The following is a 20,469-nucleotide window of genomic DNA, read 5'->3' as shown; positions in this document are numbered from 1 at the left end:
TTTTTATTTGTGTCTTTTCAAGTCAATAATACAGAGAATTGAAGACTCAGAACATACTGCAGAGGAATTATACAGAAAAAGCTGGGCATTCAAAAATGCCCAGTGAAGAAGGCAGACTGGCGTTTAAACGCCAGCCAGGGTACCTGGTTGGGCGTTTAACGCCCAAAAAGGGTGCATTTTGGGCGTTAAACGCCAGAATGGATACCATTCTGGGCGTTTAACGCCAGGATGGTGCTAGGGGGAGGATTTTGTTTTTCAAATCAATTTTTTTTTTCAAGTTTTCAAAGTTTTTCAAAATCAAATCTTTTTCAAATCAAATCTTTTCAATCAAATGTTTTCAAAATTAATTTCTTTCCTTTTTCAAAGATACTTACTAACAATTAATGATTTGATTGAACATTTTTTGCCTTTTCTGTTGAGGAAGGTTTTATGTTTGAATCATATCTTTTCTTGTTAGGCAAGTCATTTATTTTCAAATCAAATCTTTTTAAAATTGTTTTCAAATCATATCTTCTCAATCACATCTTTTTAAAAGCATAACTTTTCAATCATATCTTCTCAATCACATCTTTTTCAGAATAAGTTCTCAATCAAATCTTTTTAACTTCTAATTTCAAATCCTTTTTCAAAAATCACTTGATTTCTTTTCCACTCTTATTTTCGAAAATCAATTAGTGTTTTTAAAAAAATGTTTTCAAAATATTCTAATTAATTTTCGAAAAATTACTTCCCTCCTTCTCACATCCTTCTATTTATGGAGTACCACTCCTTCTCAATGCACAATTCGAACCTTATCTAATTAAAATTCGAATTCTTCTTCTCCTTCTTCTTTCTATTTCTCTTTTCCTCTGACACCTCAAGGAATCTCTATACTGTGACATAGAGGATTCCACATTTTCTTGTTCTCTTCTCTTTCATATGAGCAGGAGCAGAGACAAAAGCATTCTTGTTGAAGCTGACCCTGAACCCGAAAGGACCTTGAAGAGAAAGCTCAGAGAAGCCAAAGCACAACTCTCTTTAGAGGACCTGACCGAATTCTTCAAAGAAGAAGAAGACATGGCAGCCGAAAACAACAATAATGCAAACAATGCACGGAAGGTGCTGGGTGACTTTACTGCACCCACTCCCGACTTCTATGGGAGAAGCATCTCTATCCCTGCCATTGGAGCAAACAACTTTGAGCTTAAACCTCAATTAGTTTCTCTAATGCAACAGAATTGCAAGTTCCATGGACTTCCAATGGAAGATCCTCATCAGTTCTTAGCTGAATTCTTGCAAATCTGTGACACAGTCAAGACTAATGGGGTAGACCCTGAGGTCTATAGACTGATGCTATTCCCTTTTGCTGTAAGAGACAGAGCTAGAATGGTTGGACTCTCAACCTAAAGAAAGCCTGGACTCTTGGGAAAAGCTAGTCAATGCCTTCTTGGCAAAGTTCTTTCCACCACAAAAATGGAGTAAGCTTAGAGTGGAAGTCCAAACCTTCAGACAGAAGGATGGAGAATCCCTCTATGAAGCTTGGGAAAGATACAAACAATTGATCAGAAAATGTCCGTCTGACATGCTTTCTGAATGGAGCATCATAGGTATTTCTATGATGGTCTCTCTGAACTATCTAAGATGTCCTTGGATAGCTCTGCTGGAGGATCTCTTCATCTGAAGAAGACGCCTACAGAAGCTCAAGAGCTCATTGAAATGGTTGCAAATAACCAATTCATGTACACTTCTGAGAGAAATCCTGTGAACAATGGGACAAGTCAGAAGAAAGGAGTTCTTGAGATTGATACTCTGAACGCCATTTTGGCTCAGAATAAAATATGACTCAACAAGTCAATTTGATTTCTCAAAGTCTGTCTGGAATGCAAAATGCACCAAGTAGTACCAAGGATGCTTCATCTGAGGAAGAAGCTTATGATCCTGAGAACCCTTCAATGGAAGAGGTGAATTACCTAGGAGAACCCTATGGTAACACCTATAATTCTTCATGGAGAAATCACCCAAATCTCTCATGGAAGAATCAAGAGAGACCTCAACAGGGTTTCAATAATAATGGTGGAAGAAACAGTTTAACAATGGCAAACCTTTTCCATCATCTTCTCAGCAACAGACAGAGAATCCTAAGCAGAACCCTCTGACTTAGCAACCATGGTCTCTGATCTAATTAAAACCACTCAAAGTTTCATGAATGAAACAAGGTCCTCCATTAGAAATTTGGAGGCACAAGTGGGACAGCTGAGCAAGAAAGTTACTGAACTCCCTCCAAGTACTCTCCCAAGCAACACAGAAGAAAATCCAAAAGGAGAGTGCAAAGCTATAAACATGGCCGAATTTGGAGAGGAAGGAGAGGAGGTGAACGCCACTGAGGAAGGCTTCAATGGGCGTGCACTGACCTCCACTGAGTTCCCTAATGAGGAACCATGGAAATCTGAGACTCAAAATGAGATCATAGAGATTCTATTGACTTACTTCTGCCTTTATGAGCTCTGATGAGTATTCTTCCTCTGAAGAGGATGAGTATGTCACTGAAGAGCAAGTTGCTAAATACCTTGGAGCAATCATGAAGCTAAATGACAAGTTATTTGGAAATGAGACTTGGAAGGATGAACCTCCTTTGCTCACCAAAGAACTGGATGACTGTCTAGGCAGAAATTACCTCAAAAGAGACAAGACCCTGGGAAGTTTTCCATACCTTGTACCATAAGCACCATGACCTTCAAGAAGGCTCTGTGTGACTTAGGGTCAAGTGTAAACCTCATGCCTCTCTCAGTAATGGAGAAGCTAAGGATCTTTGAGGTACAAGCTGCAAAAATCTCACTAGAGATGGCAGACAACTCAAGAAAACAAGCTTATGGACTTGTAGAGAATGTTCTGGTTAAGATTGAAGACCATTACATCCTACTGATTTCATAGTCCTAGAGACTGGGAAATGCATGGGAAACCATCATCCTTGGCAGACCTTTCCTAGCCACAGCAAAGGCTGTGATTGATGTTGATAGAGGTGAACTGATCATTCAAGTGAATGGAGAATCCTTTGTGTTTAAGGCTCAAGGATATCCCTCTGTCACCATAGAGATGCAGCATGAAGAGCTTCTCTCAAATCAGAGTCAAGAAGAGCCCCCACATTCAAACTCTAAGTTTGGTGTTGGGAGGCCACAACCAAACTCTAAGTTTGGTGTTGAACCCCCACATTCAAACTCTAAGTTTGGTGTTGGGAGGTTCCAACATTGCTCTGAGTATCTGTGAGGCTCCATGAGAGCCCTCTGTCAAGCTACTGACATTAAAGAAGCGCTTGTTGGGAGGCAACCCAATATTATATTTTACATATTTTCTTTTGTTATTTTATTTTATTTTGTAGGTTGATGATCATAAGAAGTCACAAAATTAATTGAAAAAGCAAAAACAGAATGAAAAACTAGAAGAAAAACAGCACACCCTGGAGGAAGATGTTGCTGGCGTTCAAACGCCAGTAAGCCTAGCAGTTGGGCGTTTAACGCCCAGTCTGGCACCATTCTGGGCGTTTAACGCCAGAAAGGGGCACCAGACTGGCGTTAAACGCCAGAAAAGGGCAAGAACCTGGCGTTAAACGCCAGGAATGGGCACCAGCCCGGCGTTTAACGCCAGCATTGGCTCAAAACGTGAATTTTGATGCCATTTGGTGCAGGGATGCCTTTTCCTTGACACCACAGGATCTGTGGACCCCACAAGACCCCACCACCACTTTCTCTCTTCTTCCCCCATTCACCAATCACCTCAACACCTCTTCCCCAAAAACCCTTCACCTATCAAATCCCATCTTCTCTTCACCACTCACATCCATCCTTCATAAACCCCACCCACCTCACCCTTCAAATTCAAACCAATTTCCCTCCCAAACCCACCATAATGGCCGAACACCATCTCCCCTCTCCTATAAATACCCTTCTTCACTCCTTCATTTTCACACAACCTAAACAACACTTCTCCCCCTCTTTGGCCGAATACACCACCATCTCCCTCTTCCTCATTTCTTCTTCTTCTACTCTCTTCTTTCTTCTTTTGCTCGAGGACGAGCAAACATTTTAAGTTTGGTGTGGTAAAGCATTGCTTTTTCGTTTTCCAAACCATTTATGGCATCCAAGGCCGGAGAAACCTCTAGAAAGAGGAAAGGGAAGGCAAAAGCTTCCCTCCGAGTCATGGGAGATGGATAGATTCATCTCAAGGGTGCATCAAGACCACTTCTATGAAGTTGTGGCCTTGAAGAAGGTGATCCCGAGGTCCCCTTTTCACTCAAAAAGGGTGAATATGCGGAGATCCACCATGAGATCCGAAGAAGAGGTTGGGAAGTGCTTACCAACCCCATTCAACAAGTCGGAATCTTGATGGTTCAAGAGTTCTATGCCAATGCATGGATCACCAAGAACCATGATCAAAGTGTGAACCCGGATCCAAAGAATTATCTCACAATGGTTTGGGGGAAATACTTGGATTTTAGTCCGGAAAGTGTGAGGGTGGCGTTCAACTTGCCTATGATGCAAGGAGATGAACATCCTTACACAAGAAGGGTCAACTTTAATCAAAGGTTGGACCAAGTCCTCACAATCATATGTGAAGAGGGCGCACAATGGAAGAGAGATTCAAGAGGCAAGCCGGTTCAATTGAGAAGGCATGACCTCAAACCCGTGGCTAGAGGATGGTTGGAGTTTATCCAACGCTCAATCATTCCCACTAGCAACCGGTCCGAAGTTACTCTAGACCGGGCCATCATGATTGGAGAAGAAGTGGAAGTTCATGAGGTCATAGCCCAAAAACTCTACAAGGTGGCGGATAAGTCCTCTACCTTAGCAAGGTTAGCCTTTACTCACCTCATTTGTCACCTCTGTTATTCAGTTGGAGTTGACATAGAGGGAGACATCACCATTGATGAGGATAAGCCCATCACCAAGAAAAGGATGGAGCACACAAGAGACCCCTCTCATCATGAGATCCCTGAGATGCCTCAAGGGATGCACTTTCCTCCACAAAACTATTGGGAGCAACTAAACACCTCCCTAGGAGAATTGAGTTCCAACATGGGACAACTAAGGGTGGAGCACCAAGAATACTCCATTCTCCTCCATGAAATAAGAGAAGATCAAAGAATCATGAGAGAGGAGCAACAAAGGCAAGGAAGAGACATTGAGGAGCTTAAGCACTCCATAGGACCCTCAAGAGGAAGGAAGAGCCGCCATCACTAAGGTGGACCCGTTCCTTGATTTTCCTGTTCTTTATTCTTCTGTTTTTCGAATTTTAGTGCTTATGTTTATCCATGTTTGTGTCTTATGATCATTAGTGTCTTAGTGTTTATGCCTTAAAGTTATGAATGTCCTATGAATCCATCACCTTTCTTAAATAAAAACGTGCTTAATTGAAAAGGAAAAGAATTGCATGAATTTTGAATTTTATAACAGTTTAATTATTTTGATGTGGTGGCAACACTTTTGTTCTCTGAATGTATGCTTGAACAGTGCATATGTCTTTTGAATTTGTGGTTCATGAATGTTAGCTCTTGAAAGAATGATGAAAAAGGAGACATGTTACTGAGGATCTGAAAAATCATAAAAATGATTCTTGAAGCAAGAAAAAGCAGTGAATACAAAAAAAAAAAGCAAACGAAAAAAAAAAAGGGGAGAAAAAATTGATGAAAAAGAAAGAAATAAAGTTGTGATCCAAGGCAATAAGAGTGTGCTTAAGAACCCTGGACACCTCTAGTTGGGGACTTTAGCAAAGCTGAGTCACAATCTGAAAAGGTTCACCCAATTATGTGTCTGTGGCATGTATGTATCCGGTGGTAATACTGGAAGACAGAGTGCTTTGGGCCACAGCCAAGACTCAATAAGTAGCTGTGTTCAAGAATCATCATACTTAACTAGGAGAATCAATAACACTATCTGGATTCGGAGTTCCTAAAGAAGCCAATCATTCTGAGTTCCAAAGGATAAAATGAGATGCCAAAACTATTCAGAGGCAAAAAGCTAAAAGCCCCGCTCATCTAATTAATACTGATCTTCATAGATGTTTTTGGAGTTCATTGCATATTCTCTTCTTTTTATCTTATTTGATCTTCAGTTGCTTGGGGACAAGCAACAATTAAGTTTGGTGTTGTGATGAGCGGATAATTTGTACGCTTTTTGGCATTGTTTTAGTATGTTTTTAGTATGATAGTTAGTTTTTAGTATATTTTTATTAGTTTTTAATTAAAATTCACTTTTCTGGACTTTACTATGAGTTTGTATGTTTTTCTGTGATTTCAGGTATTTTCTGGCTGAAATTGAAGGTTCTGAGCAAAAATCTGATCCAGAGACTGAAAAGGACTGCAGATGCTGTTGGATTCTGACCTCCCTGCACTCGAAGTGGATTTTCTGGAGCTACAGAAGCCCAATTGGCGCGCTCTCAACGGCGTTGGAAAGTAGACATCCTGGGCTTTCCAGAAATATATGATAGTCCATACTTTGCCCAAGATTTGATGGCCCAAACCGGCGTTCAAAGTCACCTCAAGAAATTCCAGCGTTAAACGCCGGAACTGGCACCTAAATGGGAGTTAAACGCCCAAACTGGCATAAAAGCTGGCGTTTAACTCCAAGACAAGTCTCTACACGAAAATGCTTCATTGCTCAGCCCAAGCACACACCAAGTGGGCCCGGAAGTGGATTTTTATGTCATTTACTCATCTTTGTACACCTTAGGCTACTAGTTTTCTATAAGTAGGACCTTTTACTATTGTATTTGACATCTTGGTAGCTATCTTCTAATTTTATGCTATCTTAGATCATTTGGGAGGCTGGCCATTCGGCCATGCCTAGACCTTGTTCTTATGTATTTTCAACGGTGGAGTTTCTACACACCATAGATTAAGGTGTGGAGCTCTGCTGTAACCTCAAGTATTAATGCAATTACTATTGTTCTTCTATTCAATTCCGCTTGTTCTTTGTCCAAGATATCACTTGTTCTTCAACTTGATGAATGTGATGATCCGTGACACTCATCATCATTCTCACCTATGAACAAGGTGACTGACAACCATTCTTGTTCTACAAGCATTCGAGGCTTAGTGAATATCTCTTGGATTTCTGATTGCATGATGCATGGTTGATCGCCTGATAACCGAGTGCTCGCCTGACAAACGAGCCAGCCATTCCGTGAGATCAGAGTCTTCGTGGTATAGGCAAGAACTGATGGCGGCATTCAAGAGAATCCGGAAGGTCTAACCTTGTCTGTGGTATTCTGAGTAGGATTCAATGATTGAATAACTGTGACGTGCTTCAAACTCCGAAGGCGGGGCGTTAGTGACAGACGCAAAAGATCACTGGATTCTATTCCGGCCGGACCGAGAACCGACAGATGATTAGCCTATGCTGTGACAGAGCATCAGGGACGTATTTTCACTGAGAGGATGGGAGGTAGCCACTGACAACGGTGAAACCCTACACAAGCTTGCCATGGAAAGGAGTAAGAAGGATTGGATGAAGACAGTAGGAAAGCAGAGAGACGGAAGGGAAGGCATCTCATACGCTTATCTGAAGCTCTCACCAATGATATACATAAGTATCTATCTTTATCTTTATGCTTTATTCATCATCTATACCCAATTGAGTCTGCCTGACTGAGATTTACAAGGTGACCATAGCTTGCTTCATACCACCAATCTCCGTGGGATCGACCCTTACTCGCGTAAGGTTTATTACTTGGACGACCCAGTGCACTTGCTGGTTAGTTGTGCGAAGTTGTGTTTATGCCATGGTATTGAGCACCAAGTCTTTGGAGCCATTACTAGGGATTGTTTATGTTTTGAAAAGTATTGATCACAATTTCGTGCACCACTTATACTAAAAGAAATCTTTCAGACCACTTAACAAGAAATGTATATGCATCTCCAGCTGCAAATTCAGAGACCCCAAGATCCCAAATACAAGCACACAACTAACTCAAGATCGTAATGAACAAAGCAAAATCGACATGATAAACAGATGTGACAACTTCATTACCTGTTCTCTGATCACCAAATGTGTACAGATCTGTCGTCTTATTCGAGTACGAAAACCCGACACCAGCAGGAGAATCAAGGAATAATATGTTTGCCACTACAACACCAACACCAGCAAGCAATCGAAAGCATGTAAAGAACAAGAAAAAATAACACAGTTGGTGATGCAAACCCTAATCACATTTCACATTTCACATTTCTTCAAAGGGGACGGAATTGCAAACCCTAATAATCAGAACGAAAACTAGAAGCAAGAACAGAACAAAAACCAAAAGCAAAACAGAACAAAAATCAAGAGCAATAATTCTTGCCTCGGTTCATCTTCACGGCGGCGGCGAGCTCCCACGGCGGCGGCGAGGAGAACACCCACCAACGCGTCCTTCGACTCCCCCCTCTCTCTTGGCCAATCGCGGATCTTCCCTTCTCTCTCCCCTCTGCGTGCGACGGCGATGGCTACGACGATGGTGACGAGCCCTAGCGAGCGACGGCAGCGATGAAGCACAACGGCGACAGCCCTAGGCGACGACGATGGAGATGGCTTCGTGCAGCTCCAATGGTGACGACAGCTTTGGACAGCAACCCCGTTCGCGAGCTCTCCCTCTCACCCACACGACGGCAGCGGCGGCAACAGTGGCACCCTTCCCGGCGCCATCCCTTCCCTCTCTTCGCCTTCCTCTTCTTCTCTGATTCCCCCCTTTTCCCTTCTGTCTTCTCCCTATTTCCCGTTTCCTTTCTTTCCCCTCTCTGAACATAGGTTTAGGGATTTAGGGTAATAGATTTAGGAATTTAGTAAAATTAAGATTTTATTTGGTAATTCTAGAGTTAAGGTAAAATATATACAAGTAATATAATAATTATATAAAATATTTGAAATAGAATGATAATTTAGAGTTTAAATATAATACTGTAAAAATTAATTTTGGAACACATAATTTTATTAATTTATTAATAAATTTAAATAATTATTTTAATTTAAATCATAAATGAATATTTTAATTATTTTATAAATATAGGTTAAACCTGAAATATCTATTGTTTAAATTAATTATATGACATTTTATTATTTTTTTATTACCAAACTTTAATTTTTTTTGTATAAAATAATTAATTATAATAAAAATTATATAACTATTAATTGTCTTAAATTTAAAATATTTATAAAAGTGTAATTTCTCATTTTTAAATATTTTTTTAGATATTTTCTCTTTTATTTCTATCTATAAAATAATAATATCTAAAAAAATTCAAAATTTAAAAAATTCAAATTTATTTTGTTAATCTTAAAAATTTGATTATTAATAAATTATATATTAATTTTTAAAAGAATATAAAATAATATTACCATTTTTAAAAATTAATGAATACAAACGGTATGTAAAAATTTTATTTTTGAAACAAAATAAAATAATTTTAAAAAAATATATACACAATTTTTTTATTCTTAAAGTGTTTAATATTTTGAAAAAAAAATTGTTATAAAATATACTTATATTTTGTGACAAACAATTAACTTGTTATAAATAATATTGAATTTTGTGACAATTATTTGTTGTTACAAACATTAGAGTTTTTGAAACAAAAAGATATTTTGTTACAAAACAATTGGAGTTTTTGAAATAAAAAAATATTTTGTTGCAAAATATTTCAAATTTTTGCAACTTCTTTTTTTTCATTACAAAATATTATAATATTTTGTACAAAACACCATCTCGTTACAAAAACTAACGTAATTTGCAACAAAAAAAATCAGGTTGTTACAAAATATTATCATGTTTTGTAACAACTTTTAATGTTGTTACAAAACATTATTCTTTTGTAACAATTACCAATTATTATTACAAAAAATTATTTTTTTGTAACAATTTTAAATTTGATACAAAATTTTTGTTACAAATGTTTCATTTTCTTGTAGTGTTCACTTTGAAATCAAATTTCAACTCTTTTCAGCCTTGGCTTTAAAGGATCTCATTTCTCAAATCATCTCAGGCTCATAAACCAAATTTACTCAAAGTGAGTTCCCTTTTTAAAACAAAGCCACTCTCGGCATTCTCTTTCCAAAACTTCCAAAACCATGGCAAGTTAAGGATTTATTTCAAAGCATTCGAAATCACCCATCCAACAATGGGATTTTATAACAAAAGTTTCTTGGCAGAGTCCCAAGTCTTTAGGGGAGAATAACATAACTCATTTCGCCAAGTTCATTTAAATTCATTAAAAACCTTGGCTTCCTGATTTGAGTAATAAAATAGAATCTAAGCCAAACCGAGTCACGTGATCATTCACTTCTTTCAAAGGCTTTTCCCTTTACTTAAACAGAAACCAGCTTCAACCCCATGAGGGATTCTAAAGCGTTCAACTGCTCAGAAACTGTTTTAGTCTTGCAAAAATTCAAAACTCGAGGAGTACTTAAAACCTTTCCGAAAACACTTTAAATGAGACTTGTCAATAGACACTCGGGTCTTTTCAAAACCATTGAAAACTTCTTTAATTGAAAACCCCCAAGTCAAATTCGAAGGCATAAACCTTTTTCACATTCCAACAGCCTTAAAGCATAAGTTTCATTTAAATAACTTGTTCACAAAGGAAATGTAATACCTTTCTTGAGAAACAAGACTAAATCATAGTTTCCTTTTTAATAACTCATTTCAAAGGCATAAATCGTCATTTTCTTGATAATTCAAATAGAATAGTAGAAGTCTTTAACTCATCATTATTTCAGACAATATATCAATAAAGACTCGGATTTTATAAAAATTTTGGCAGCATCTCCCCTAAAACTTGGACTTTTGCCACCCGGTTCGGGTCCCAACTAAACCATTCTCATTTCTTTTCAACAGCTCAAAACCAGAAATCAATTTAAAGCAAGCTAAATCCAACAATCGCCTCAGTGGCGTGTCTCAAGGATACCATTTCAAAATCAACTCAATATCAATTGATTTAACTCATTTCCAAAGCTTTACGAATCGATTTAGCAATAAATCATTTATCAAAACCAAATCAATTAAAGCAAACCCGGCTGAATTCAAAGTGCATTCACTTTTCATATCATCAAAACAATTAACTCAAATCAAATCAATCCTCAGCGGATTAAACTCAGATTTCAAATCTTAAAGAATCAACTTCAAAATATTACATTTCACAAAGCCGCACAACATTCAGCCAAACCAACATCCATAATCATTCGAGTCAATCAAATAATACATAAGATACAATCACCAAATACATAATATCTCACATCAGTATCCATATGTAATAATTCCAATACATAAAACATAGTTTTTGGAAAGCGCCCCTACCTCAAAACGCAAATCTATAACCCAAACGTCTCACAGAGTCCTTTCCGTCTCAACTCGAAATCACCGGCAACCAAAGCCTCAGCTCCCAGCCACTTTTGCAATGACCATAGCAACACTAATCGCAACATATAACAATCAGGACTCGACCCCACATTACCAAAACTCGTTTATTAACCAAACACAACCGAAAACTAACGTGAGGCTTTCCGAAACATACTTACCGTAGAAGAAACGGCTGAACCGAACAGCGGCGGTCTCTTGAACCGGTTCGACAGCAGCACGTCAGCCACCTCAAGTGACAGCGGCGACCGGACTCCGGCGTTGGTAACTGAAACCCACATACAGAGGCGATAAAGCTGTCGGAATCTTAAACGAATAAACCAAATTCAAAGCCCTTACCGGTAGAGTTTTTCCGGCGACGGAAGAAGTAGCCAGAGGCTCCAGCGGTGGTCCCGGGAGTCGCAGAACCACCCCTGGCGGCCAGAACCCTTTTCTGATGGCGGCAGCTCCGACCGAGGCGGCGCCGGCGACGCAAACAGCGGCTGGGCGCGGTGGCTGGACTCCCAGCACACCTTCAGATCTCTCTCGTCTGCTCTGCTCCGGCGATGGCTGAACGACGATGACACAGGCTCCATGGCGAGGAGCGGCCGCGGCCACCCAAGTTCCTGCGAAGACGGCGGCGGATGCAAGGCTACTCTGCGGCGGCGGCTGCACGAGGGTGACGGCAAACCAGAGCCTGAACAACGGTGAGTTGAGCGCGGTTCTGGGCAGCGCAGCAACTTCTTCTCCGGCGTTTCCCCTGGACAACCGTGGCGGCGCGACCCTCTCCCTCTCGTGTCTGATTCCTGCTCGCTCATCCTCCCTGAAGCAACACGGCGGCGCGGCGACAGTGGCGTTTGCCGGCGCCGTGCTTCCTCATCTCCCCTTCTTCTCCGTTCGGCGATCAGTGCTTCATGGGTGTGTATTGTGTCTCCGATTTCCCCCTTCCCTGCCTCTTCTCTCTCAAATTTCTGTTTCCTTCCTCCAGGGAACAAGATAAGGAACCGTGGGTATTGCTATGGGTTTCAAGTTCAGTGAACTTGTTGAAGGTGAAAGGGAGAACAGGGTAGGGTTTTCGGCTGCTGGGATGAAGGCTGTAGGGTTTCATTTTTGAAAAAAAATTAGGGTTAAGGGCATTATGGTAATTTCACATAAAATTGGAAATAATATAATAATTGAAACCCAATGTAAATCCAACACTAATAGTATATGGAAAAATACTATTTGCTCATCAATTTTTTACAAATTATTTTTAATAAAGTGTCCCAACCAAATAATTAGAATAATACTTAATTTCTTCATTTCCAAAATAGCATTATTAATACCTAAAAATATAAATTGTTCAGTCCAAATCATATAAAATCTCTATTATTTCATAACTGCCAACTTTATAATTTGAATATAGAAAATAATCCAATAATTATAAAATTGGGTAATAATCATAACTCGTCTCAAATTCAATAAATCAAAACTTGTCTTAATTATCTTTAATAAAATGACTTCTGAAATTAGGGCTATAAATAACTATATGATTTGAGACTTGATCATAATAAGACATTTCAAAGGTTTTGGGTTTTACATTTAACCCTAAAAGTGAGAGAGAGTGGTGGATAGAGAGAAGAGAGAAAGAAAACATAGCTGCTCAAACTTCAAATCTCCATAAATTTCTCTCCGGAGCTCCGACTGACAAGCCATTTGTGGCCACGCATCGCTCTTTTCATCCTCTTCAATTCTATCTGGGTATTGTGGTGAGTATTTTCTTTTTCTCTACCCAGTTTTGATTTTTCTCTCTGAAAATGTGTTTTAGCTTTGGGTTTGAAAAATCTTGTGATTTTGGTTGTTTAGGGGTGCTCTAGTATGAGCAATTGATGGGTTTTACCAACTATTTTCATGGGTTAAGGTAAGAATCTTCTAACCCTTGTGATTTATGAGATTTTGTAAACCCTGGAGTAATGTATATGTGAAATTGGTTATGTTAGTATTGTTGGGTGAATTTGGCACACTTTGAGAACTTGAATTAGGTTGTGGAACTCTTGGTGACGCTTGGAGCTAGTGCTTGGTGGAAAATTTGCAAGGAAGGGCCAAATTATTGTGACTACAAGAGGTATGGTTTAAGCTTCATTTAAGTACCGTGTGGTGTGATGAGGATTCATAGGCTAGATGCCTCTAGGATTAGGTTTTGATTGTATAATTGGTTGGTATTGATATGTATAGTTGATATGTTGTGGAAATTTATGATTGGATTGAGAATTGTGTGAATTTTCAATTGGCGGTTGATTAGGTTAGAGGAGATTAAATCACTAAGGAATTAGGGTTTAATCAATTAAAGTTTGTCATGAATTGAATCTTACATGATTAAAGTAATTGGTAAGAATTATTAATCTGGAAAAATAAATAACTCCGAAACCTTAACTATTTCTCATATAGTTTTTACACCCAAGTTTTTGTTTGCTTTCTTAATCTCTGAATTATTGTTTAATGCTTTTGAACTCAAAATACCTATTTTGCTTGTCTGACTAAGTGAATCACTCAATTATTATTGCTTGGTTCATCAATCCTCGTAGGATTGACCTTCACTCACCTGAGGTATTACTTGGTACAACCCGATGCACTTGTCAGTTAGTTTATGATTTTAAAAATCTGCACTAGTCATCACTGTTGTCCAGTGTCTGTTGTATATATAGTTCCCTTGTGCTTCTTTTGTAGCCATTGGTGAGTTCAATTTCTTTTCTCTTTACTTAATTTAGGTAATAGTAGATTAATGAATTTAGGTGAGGTGTGATCAGATTGCTTTAAAAAAATTAGATATGATATGATTTTAGTTTTTTGGCATTCTAACTGTTTAAGCAATGTGTGGTGGCATCTCTATCAAATGGCCACCTGATGCGAAATTTCCACACTTACTATCAGCAAGTATACCGAGTCGTACCAAGTAATAAATTTACGGTGAGTGAGTATCGATCTAACGAGAATTAACGGATTAAGCAAGTAATAGTCAATTGATTATTCTAGTCAGACAATCAAAATTTAGAGTTTCAATAGTAAATAGCATGAAAATAGAGAATTAAACAAGAGTAAACTAAAATTGGTTAAGAAAATAATGTGATCAAGATAGTTAATTAAGGTGTCAGAGATATTTAAATTTCAGGATTAACAATTATTGTCATCTACCTTAATCATGCAAAGATTTAATTCATGGCAAATCCCAGGTGATTGAATTCCAATTCATTGGCAATTCAATCTCTCCTAACCTAATTAACCGTCAATTTCTTGATCAATTAATTATGCTAAAAGATTAAGTTCGAACTCTGGTTTAAAGACCACACAATTCTTAAGAACCCAGAAGTAATTTGATTATATATCACGTATCACATTAAATCTAGGTAAAGGTAATTGAAGAATTATGAGAAAAGAGTTTCAAGCTTTAATTCCAATTATTTAACTTTTTCAAGATTCAAAAGGATTCAATTTAGATTAGGGTTATTTTTCAATACACTCTAATCCTTAAGATGAAGAACAAACTCAATTCTTAAATAAAAATAATGCATTAATCAAAATAAAAGAACAATAATATTAATTCATCAAAATAAATAGAGCTCTTGACCTTAACAATGGAGGTTTAGTTGTCCATAGTGTAAAAAAATCTAAATCCTAATCTAATATAAAACCTGAAACTAATAAAGAGAAGATGGAAGAAAGGAGAGAGTTGTGTGTTACTTCCTTTGTATTAGCCTGAGATTGGACTTGGGCTGGGTTGTTGGTGTTTAGCACCACTTGGGTGGCGTTTGGCGCCAGTTCTGATGCAAATTTATCACCTTCGCTACGAGTCTGATGTTTAGCGCCGAGCCACCCGAAGGGTAGTGGTGCTGGGAGGCAGACTGGTGTTTAGCACTGTGAGTCCAAAGAGTAATCATAGATTATTATATCGTTGAAAAGCTCTGAAAGATGGCTTTCTAATGCTGCTTGAACCATATAATTTAGACCTCTGTAGCTCAAGTTATGCTCGTTGGAGTGTGAAGAGGTCAAGGTTGACAGCATCCACAAATTCTCTCTATGTTTGTCTTCAATTCTTGGTTTCTTCTTGTGCTTTTGCTTCTCTTTTTCTAACTTTTCCCTACAAGAATCATGAAACCAAGAAAATCAAAGTACTATTAGAATAACCTTGAAAATCATATAATTACCGAGCAAAAGTCATAAATTTTCTATAAAAATTGCCCCAAAAAAATACTTAAGATGCTTATGCATCAATACCAATAATATCCAGAAAAAGTAAGTGTAAGTCAATTGAATTCACAGACTTTGGACACACAATTTGAAAGCAACAATATTTTGCAAATTGTACAAAAGCCATATAAAATCTGTTGATTATTGAATATTTGTGTAAAAGATATTCGAATAACGGAAGTGTTTCAAATTTCCAACTGTATCAAGCAATGTAGTGAGTAGCTTGACAAAAAGAGTACTAATGCAAATGAATTTTTGTATCAAGTTATCAGAAACTGCATCTGAAAAAGTGAATTGGTATTAAAAATATTATTTGAATTATATTATTATAATTTAGTCTGAAATGCTTTGCAAACAAAGGACTGAATATTTTACCGGTTCAATAAAGAAACCGAGACAGTCAACAATAGTCGATGTGCAAGAAAATGGAATGGCATGTAGAGGGAGTGTGGATGGCATGTGGGAGTGGAACCCACACTCTTTCAACCCACTTGATATTTTGTTTTTTTATAGAACCCACCATGCCATTTGTTCGCGTTGCAGTGCTGTTTGCCCTGTTCTCTCTTAGCTTCTTCTACATCAAAAACCAAATGAAAAATCTATAAGAAATGATCTTGATATCGCATTAATTAGTCTCTAAAAAAATATTAATTTTAGTTTTTATAATAAAAAATAATAGACAAATTTTATTTTTCTATAAATTCATTACATAAAACTTAATAATTATACTTATATGTATTATTAACTATTACAACGTATTTATTTATAAAAAATTATTACGTAGATAACAACTTTTCGAACGAAACTTTATCTATTTTTATAAAATTCATGGTAAACAAAGAGCAGTTATTGAAGACTATAAACAAACTTAAAAGATAACGAATCCTTTCTTATCTAAAATTACATTCTTCTCATGCTCATGTAGCAACAACGAAATACACACTATTGTAGATAACAAAATATATGAACAACTTGTTTCGTTTCGCACTATCTACTGATATAGAACGATATACATATCTATTATTTACTATCATGTAGGATCTAGTTAATTAATACTTTTTTTTCTTTAAAAATTAATTAGTCCAAAGTCAAAATCTTTGAAATCTAATTGTTACTTTACTCTAAATAAAATGACTCGATACTGTTGATTTTCTAATCCAGGGACAAAAATTAGTAAAGGTTTCAAGCGTAATATAAGTTTAGATGAAATCTTTTTTATCTGTTCAGAATCCAAAAGAATAATGGCCTAGGTTTTTATTTATTTATTTGTAGTGGCTACAAATAATGATGTTTAGTTTAATATAATGTTAAGTTAATATCAGTTAATTAAACTGATGAACAACATAGTAAGGTGTTAACATTTTTAAGAAAAAAATTTTAGGTGACTGACATACACTTCTTGTTTTTTCTTTTAAGTGTTGACTTTTAATACTTAGTACCACCAATTTACTAAATAACGTATATGTTACTTAAAAATTCAATAATTTATTTAGCTTGTGTAAAATTAAAGTCTAAAGGTCATGTACGCATGCACTGAAATAACAACTTAATTTATGTTAGTTTAGGTGAGTTTTTGTTGAAGTTGTAAATTGCAATGTGGTATTGGATTCGCTTTAGAATGAAGACTTGGGAAAAAGAAAATAATTTATGAAATTTTTAACCTAATTCTCTAAAATATATTAATTATGTGCTTAATTTGAAATTTTTTATTAAAGATAAATGATTTGAACTTTCTAATGTATATATTGAGAACTTTTTTTTTAAAGAAATTGTATTCTCTTTTTATATGATCACATTTTAATCTAATAATAAAAATAAATAGAATAAATAAGAGGTTAAATTCTTTATATATTTTTGTGTGAAATACAAAAATATTTGACAATTTTAATATTTTATATTGTTATGGTGGCAGTATAATCCGTCATTGACATATTGTAAAAAAAAATAATTATATAAAGATGATGTTTTGTAATTTTTTTTGTAATTATGAAAAAGCCAAATATGTAAAGAAAACACAAAAATAAAAGTAGAGAAGTGCTAGGGGACCAACAAGATTTGTGATTTGTAGTCATTAATTAGCTATTATTAATGATTTTTAATGGTATAAAATTACATCTAATAGTGTAGAATTACTTATTTTTTTGTTGTTGGCCAGATTTTAATAAAACGGCTGGCTCTTTGGTCTTTTTCATAAAAGTATTCATACAACGTGCCTCTTTTCTAATTTAATGTGTTGGATACAAATTTGACATACATGGAGAAATTCTCTATTGCTCTGTCAGTACGAATTTTGAAGAAGAGAACGCACGCACTGAAACATCAATTATATTTATCTTCTCCTTTAATTTCTATTCCTCGAAGAGAGAATCATCCAATTCTCGATCTATATGAAAAGATAACTAACTGCAGCTTCATCATATCATATTATTTATTTACAAGTACTTGCTTTCTCTTCGTCTGCCTTTGGATTGGTGCAATCGCAAGGGTTGAAACCTTTCTGAAGCAACTTCTCAACCTCTTCAAACTGAAGCCCTTTGGTCTCTGGTACCAATAGATAGATGGCAATGAGCCCAATTGTGGAAAATCCAGCAAAGAGGAGGAATGTTCCTGCAGCCCCAAGTGCATGGATGAGTGACAAGAATGTCAAACTCACTATGAGATTAGCACACCAGTTTGAAACTGCTGCTATGCCTCCACAAATTCCCCTGAATCTCAATGGGTAAATCTTTGAGTTCAAAACCCAAGGTACTGATCCCATTCCAGGAGAGTAGGCTAGGATATATAGTCCCAACACTATAACTGCAAGCACTCCAATTTTGCTTGGGCATCCATCAGAAAACCACACGCGCTTTTGCTCACCGCACACCGCTCTGACTTCCTTTGTTTCTGCCAGGCATGCTCCCGGAAGATGCTGCATCATGTTCATTTATTATGTTAGATTAGATTAGACTAATACATAGATATATATAAGTTGAAAGAGATGGAAGTGATGAACTTACATTGCTCCCAGTGCTGGCACAGAAGGCACATTCAGCTTTCAAACATTTCATGCAGTTCCATGAAGAGACATTAGGGGCATCAAGATAAGCCTGGCATGTAGCATTAGCACCGAAGCTGAGGGTGTCAACATTGTCAATTGGAGGAGCGGTGGTAGCTGCCTGATAGAAAACTCCGGTAAGAGTGAGGAGGCAAATGATTATTGCAATAAGGGATAGGAGCATAAGCTTTCTCCTTCCATATTTATCGATGCAAAGCATGCTGAGGATAGATCCAACGGCGTTGAGACCAGATGTGACGAGGGAGAGTGCAAGTGCGGTAGATTTTGATGCAATGCCGGCAAACTGAACAATGGTTGGGCTGTAATACATGACGGTGTTGATGCCAACGAATTGTTGAGCGACTTGAGCAGTCACGCCTGCATACAATCCTCTTCAAACAGCAACGTTGCTGAAAGCAACCTTTATTTTCTCTCCAAGAGTTTGACCGATCAACCCTTCCTCTTGCTTCTCTTGTTCTATGGCTTCTCTCATTGCTTTTATCTCCCATTCAATCTCGTCTGCTCTGTAAATCTTTTCCAGGATTTTTCTTGACTCATTTTCTTTCCCCTGATTGTACAACCACCTCGGTGACTCAGGAAGGGTCAGCATTAAAACGAACTGAACCACCGCCGGAAGACCGGCCACCCCAAGCATCCAACGCCATGTTCCAGGAGTCTGTATATTATGTTAAATAGTTTAGTCAAATATGTTAAATTATCTAATCTTTTTTAGTTATTATCCGAATAGATATATATACCTTGGTGAATGCAAGGTTGATAAGGTAGGAGAGGAACTGGCCAAAGGTGATGAGGAGACCATTGATACAAACGAGAGCTCCTCTAATGGCAGCTGGAGAGGCTTCTGAGATATAGAGAGGGGAAGTCATTGAAGCTATGCCAACTCCAAAACCAACCAAAATTCTTCCAACGACAAGGACCCAAGGAGCAGGGGCAATAGCCATGACTATTGCGCCAAGAAAGAAAACAATATCAGCCCCCAAGATAGAGGTCTTACGGCCGAGCATGTCGTTCATCCATCCACCAAGTGCAGCACCAATGATGGCTCCTGCTACAGCCATACTTACAATGACTTCCTGTAACCATAATTTCTTATCAACTTCTACAAAATCCTCGCGAATGTAAAGTAAGGCTCCTGAGATAACACCGGTATCGTAGCCAAAGAGGAGACCTCCAATTCCGGCTGATAGAGCAAGGCGCATGATGTAAGGCGAACTGGTTGCTCTTTTCCAGAATTCCGTGAACTCTTGCTTACTCGCTACCTCTGGCCCTCCTTCCATTCTTACTGATCACCTTATTAATTTAATGTCAACCCTATTGATGATTTCTAGCTTACCTCTACCACTTGCACTCTACGCTGAAAATATTATTATTCCATCAATCATTGTTTATTTATGCATGCAATTAATCTCTTACATTTCATAACATTATGCAGACTTTCAATTATAAAGTAAAATTTGATCTCAACAATAATTAATTAATAATATCTATTCTTTCTTATTCCGATCTTAACACCTTATCAAAAAGGTAATTATTATTGTTTCTAATTAACCATGTAGAGTTGTGATCAGCAACACAGAAACAATTAGGAATATATCCTATCATATCATTATTATTTATTTATATATAAAGAAAAAGTACAATCCAAAAAAAATTGAGATAAATTAAACAAATAAAATATCTTACGTACTTGTACTATAGAAAAAGTTGAGAGAAAATAAACTTTACTATGGAAATCACAGCACTCTAATGTTAAACTTTTACAAAAAATTTCTCAGATCAGTTGTGTGGTATTATGCTTTCTTTTGTCTCGAAAATCCGAAGTTATTGTCTTGTATGATTGGTTCAAATTCTGT

General features: G+C 37.1%; 1 non-coding gene and 1 pseudogene across 1 annotated transcript; both read right to left on the bottom strand.

The window, feature by feature from the left end:
* Window positions 1-1,459: 1,459 nt before the first annotated feature.
* LOC130950333 (small nucleolar RNA R71) lies at window positions 1,460-1,567 on the bottom strand. The gene has a single exon (XR_009073560.1). It is a non-coding gene; the product is annotated as a small nucleolar RNA R71 (small nucleolar RNA).
* A 6,906-nt stretch (window positions 1,568-8,473) lies between these two features.
* Window positions 8,474-19,893, bottom strand: LOC130933403 (inositol transporter 4-like; annotated as a pseudogene).
* Between the last annotated feature and the right edge of the window lie 576 nt (window positions 19,894-20,469).

The sequence above is a fragment of the Arachis stenosperma genome, chromosome 1 (genome assembly GCF_014773155.1).
Source record: "Arachis stenosperma cultivar V10309 chromosome 1, arast.V10309.gnm1.PFL2, whole genome shotgun sequence".
Lineage (NCBI taxonomy): Eukaryota > Viridiplantae > Streptophyta > Magnoliopsida > Fabales > Fabaceae > Arachis > Arachis stenosperma.
This window is presented reverse-complemented; position numbering and strand designations above follow the sequence as displayed.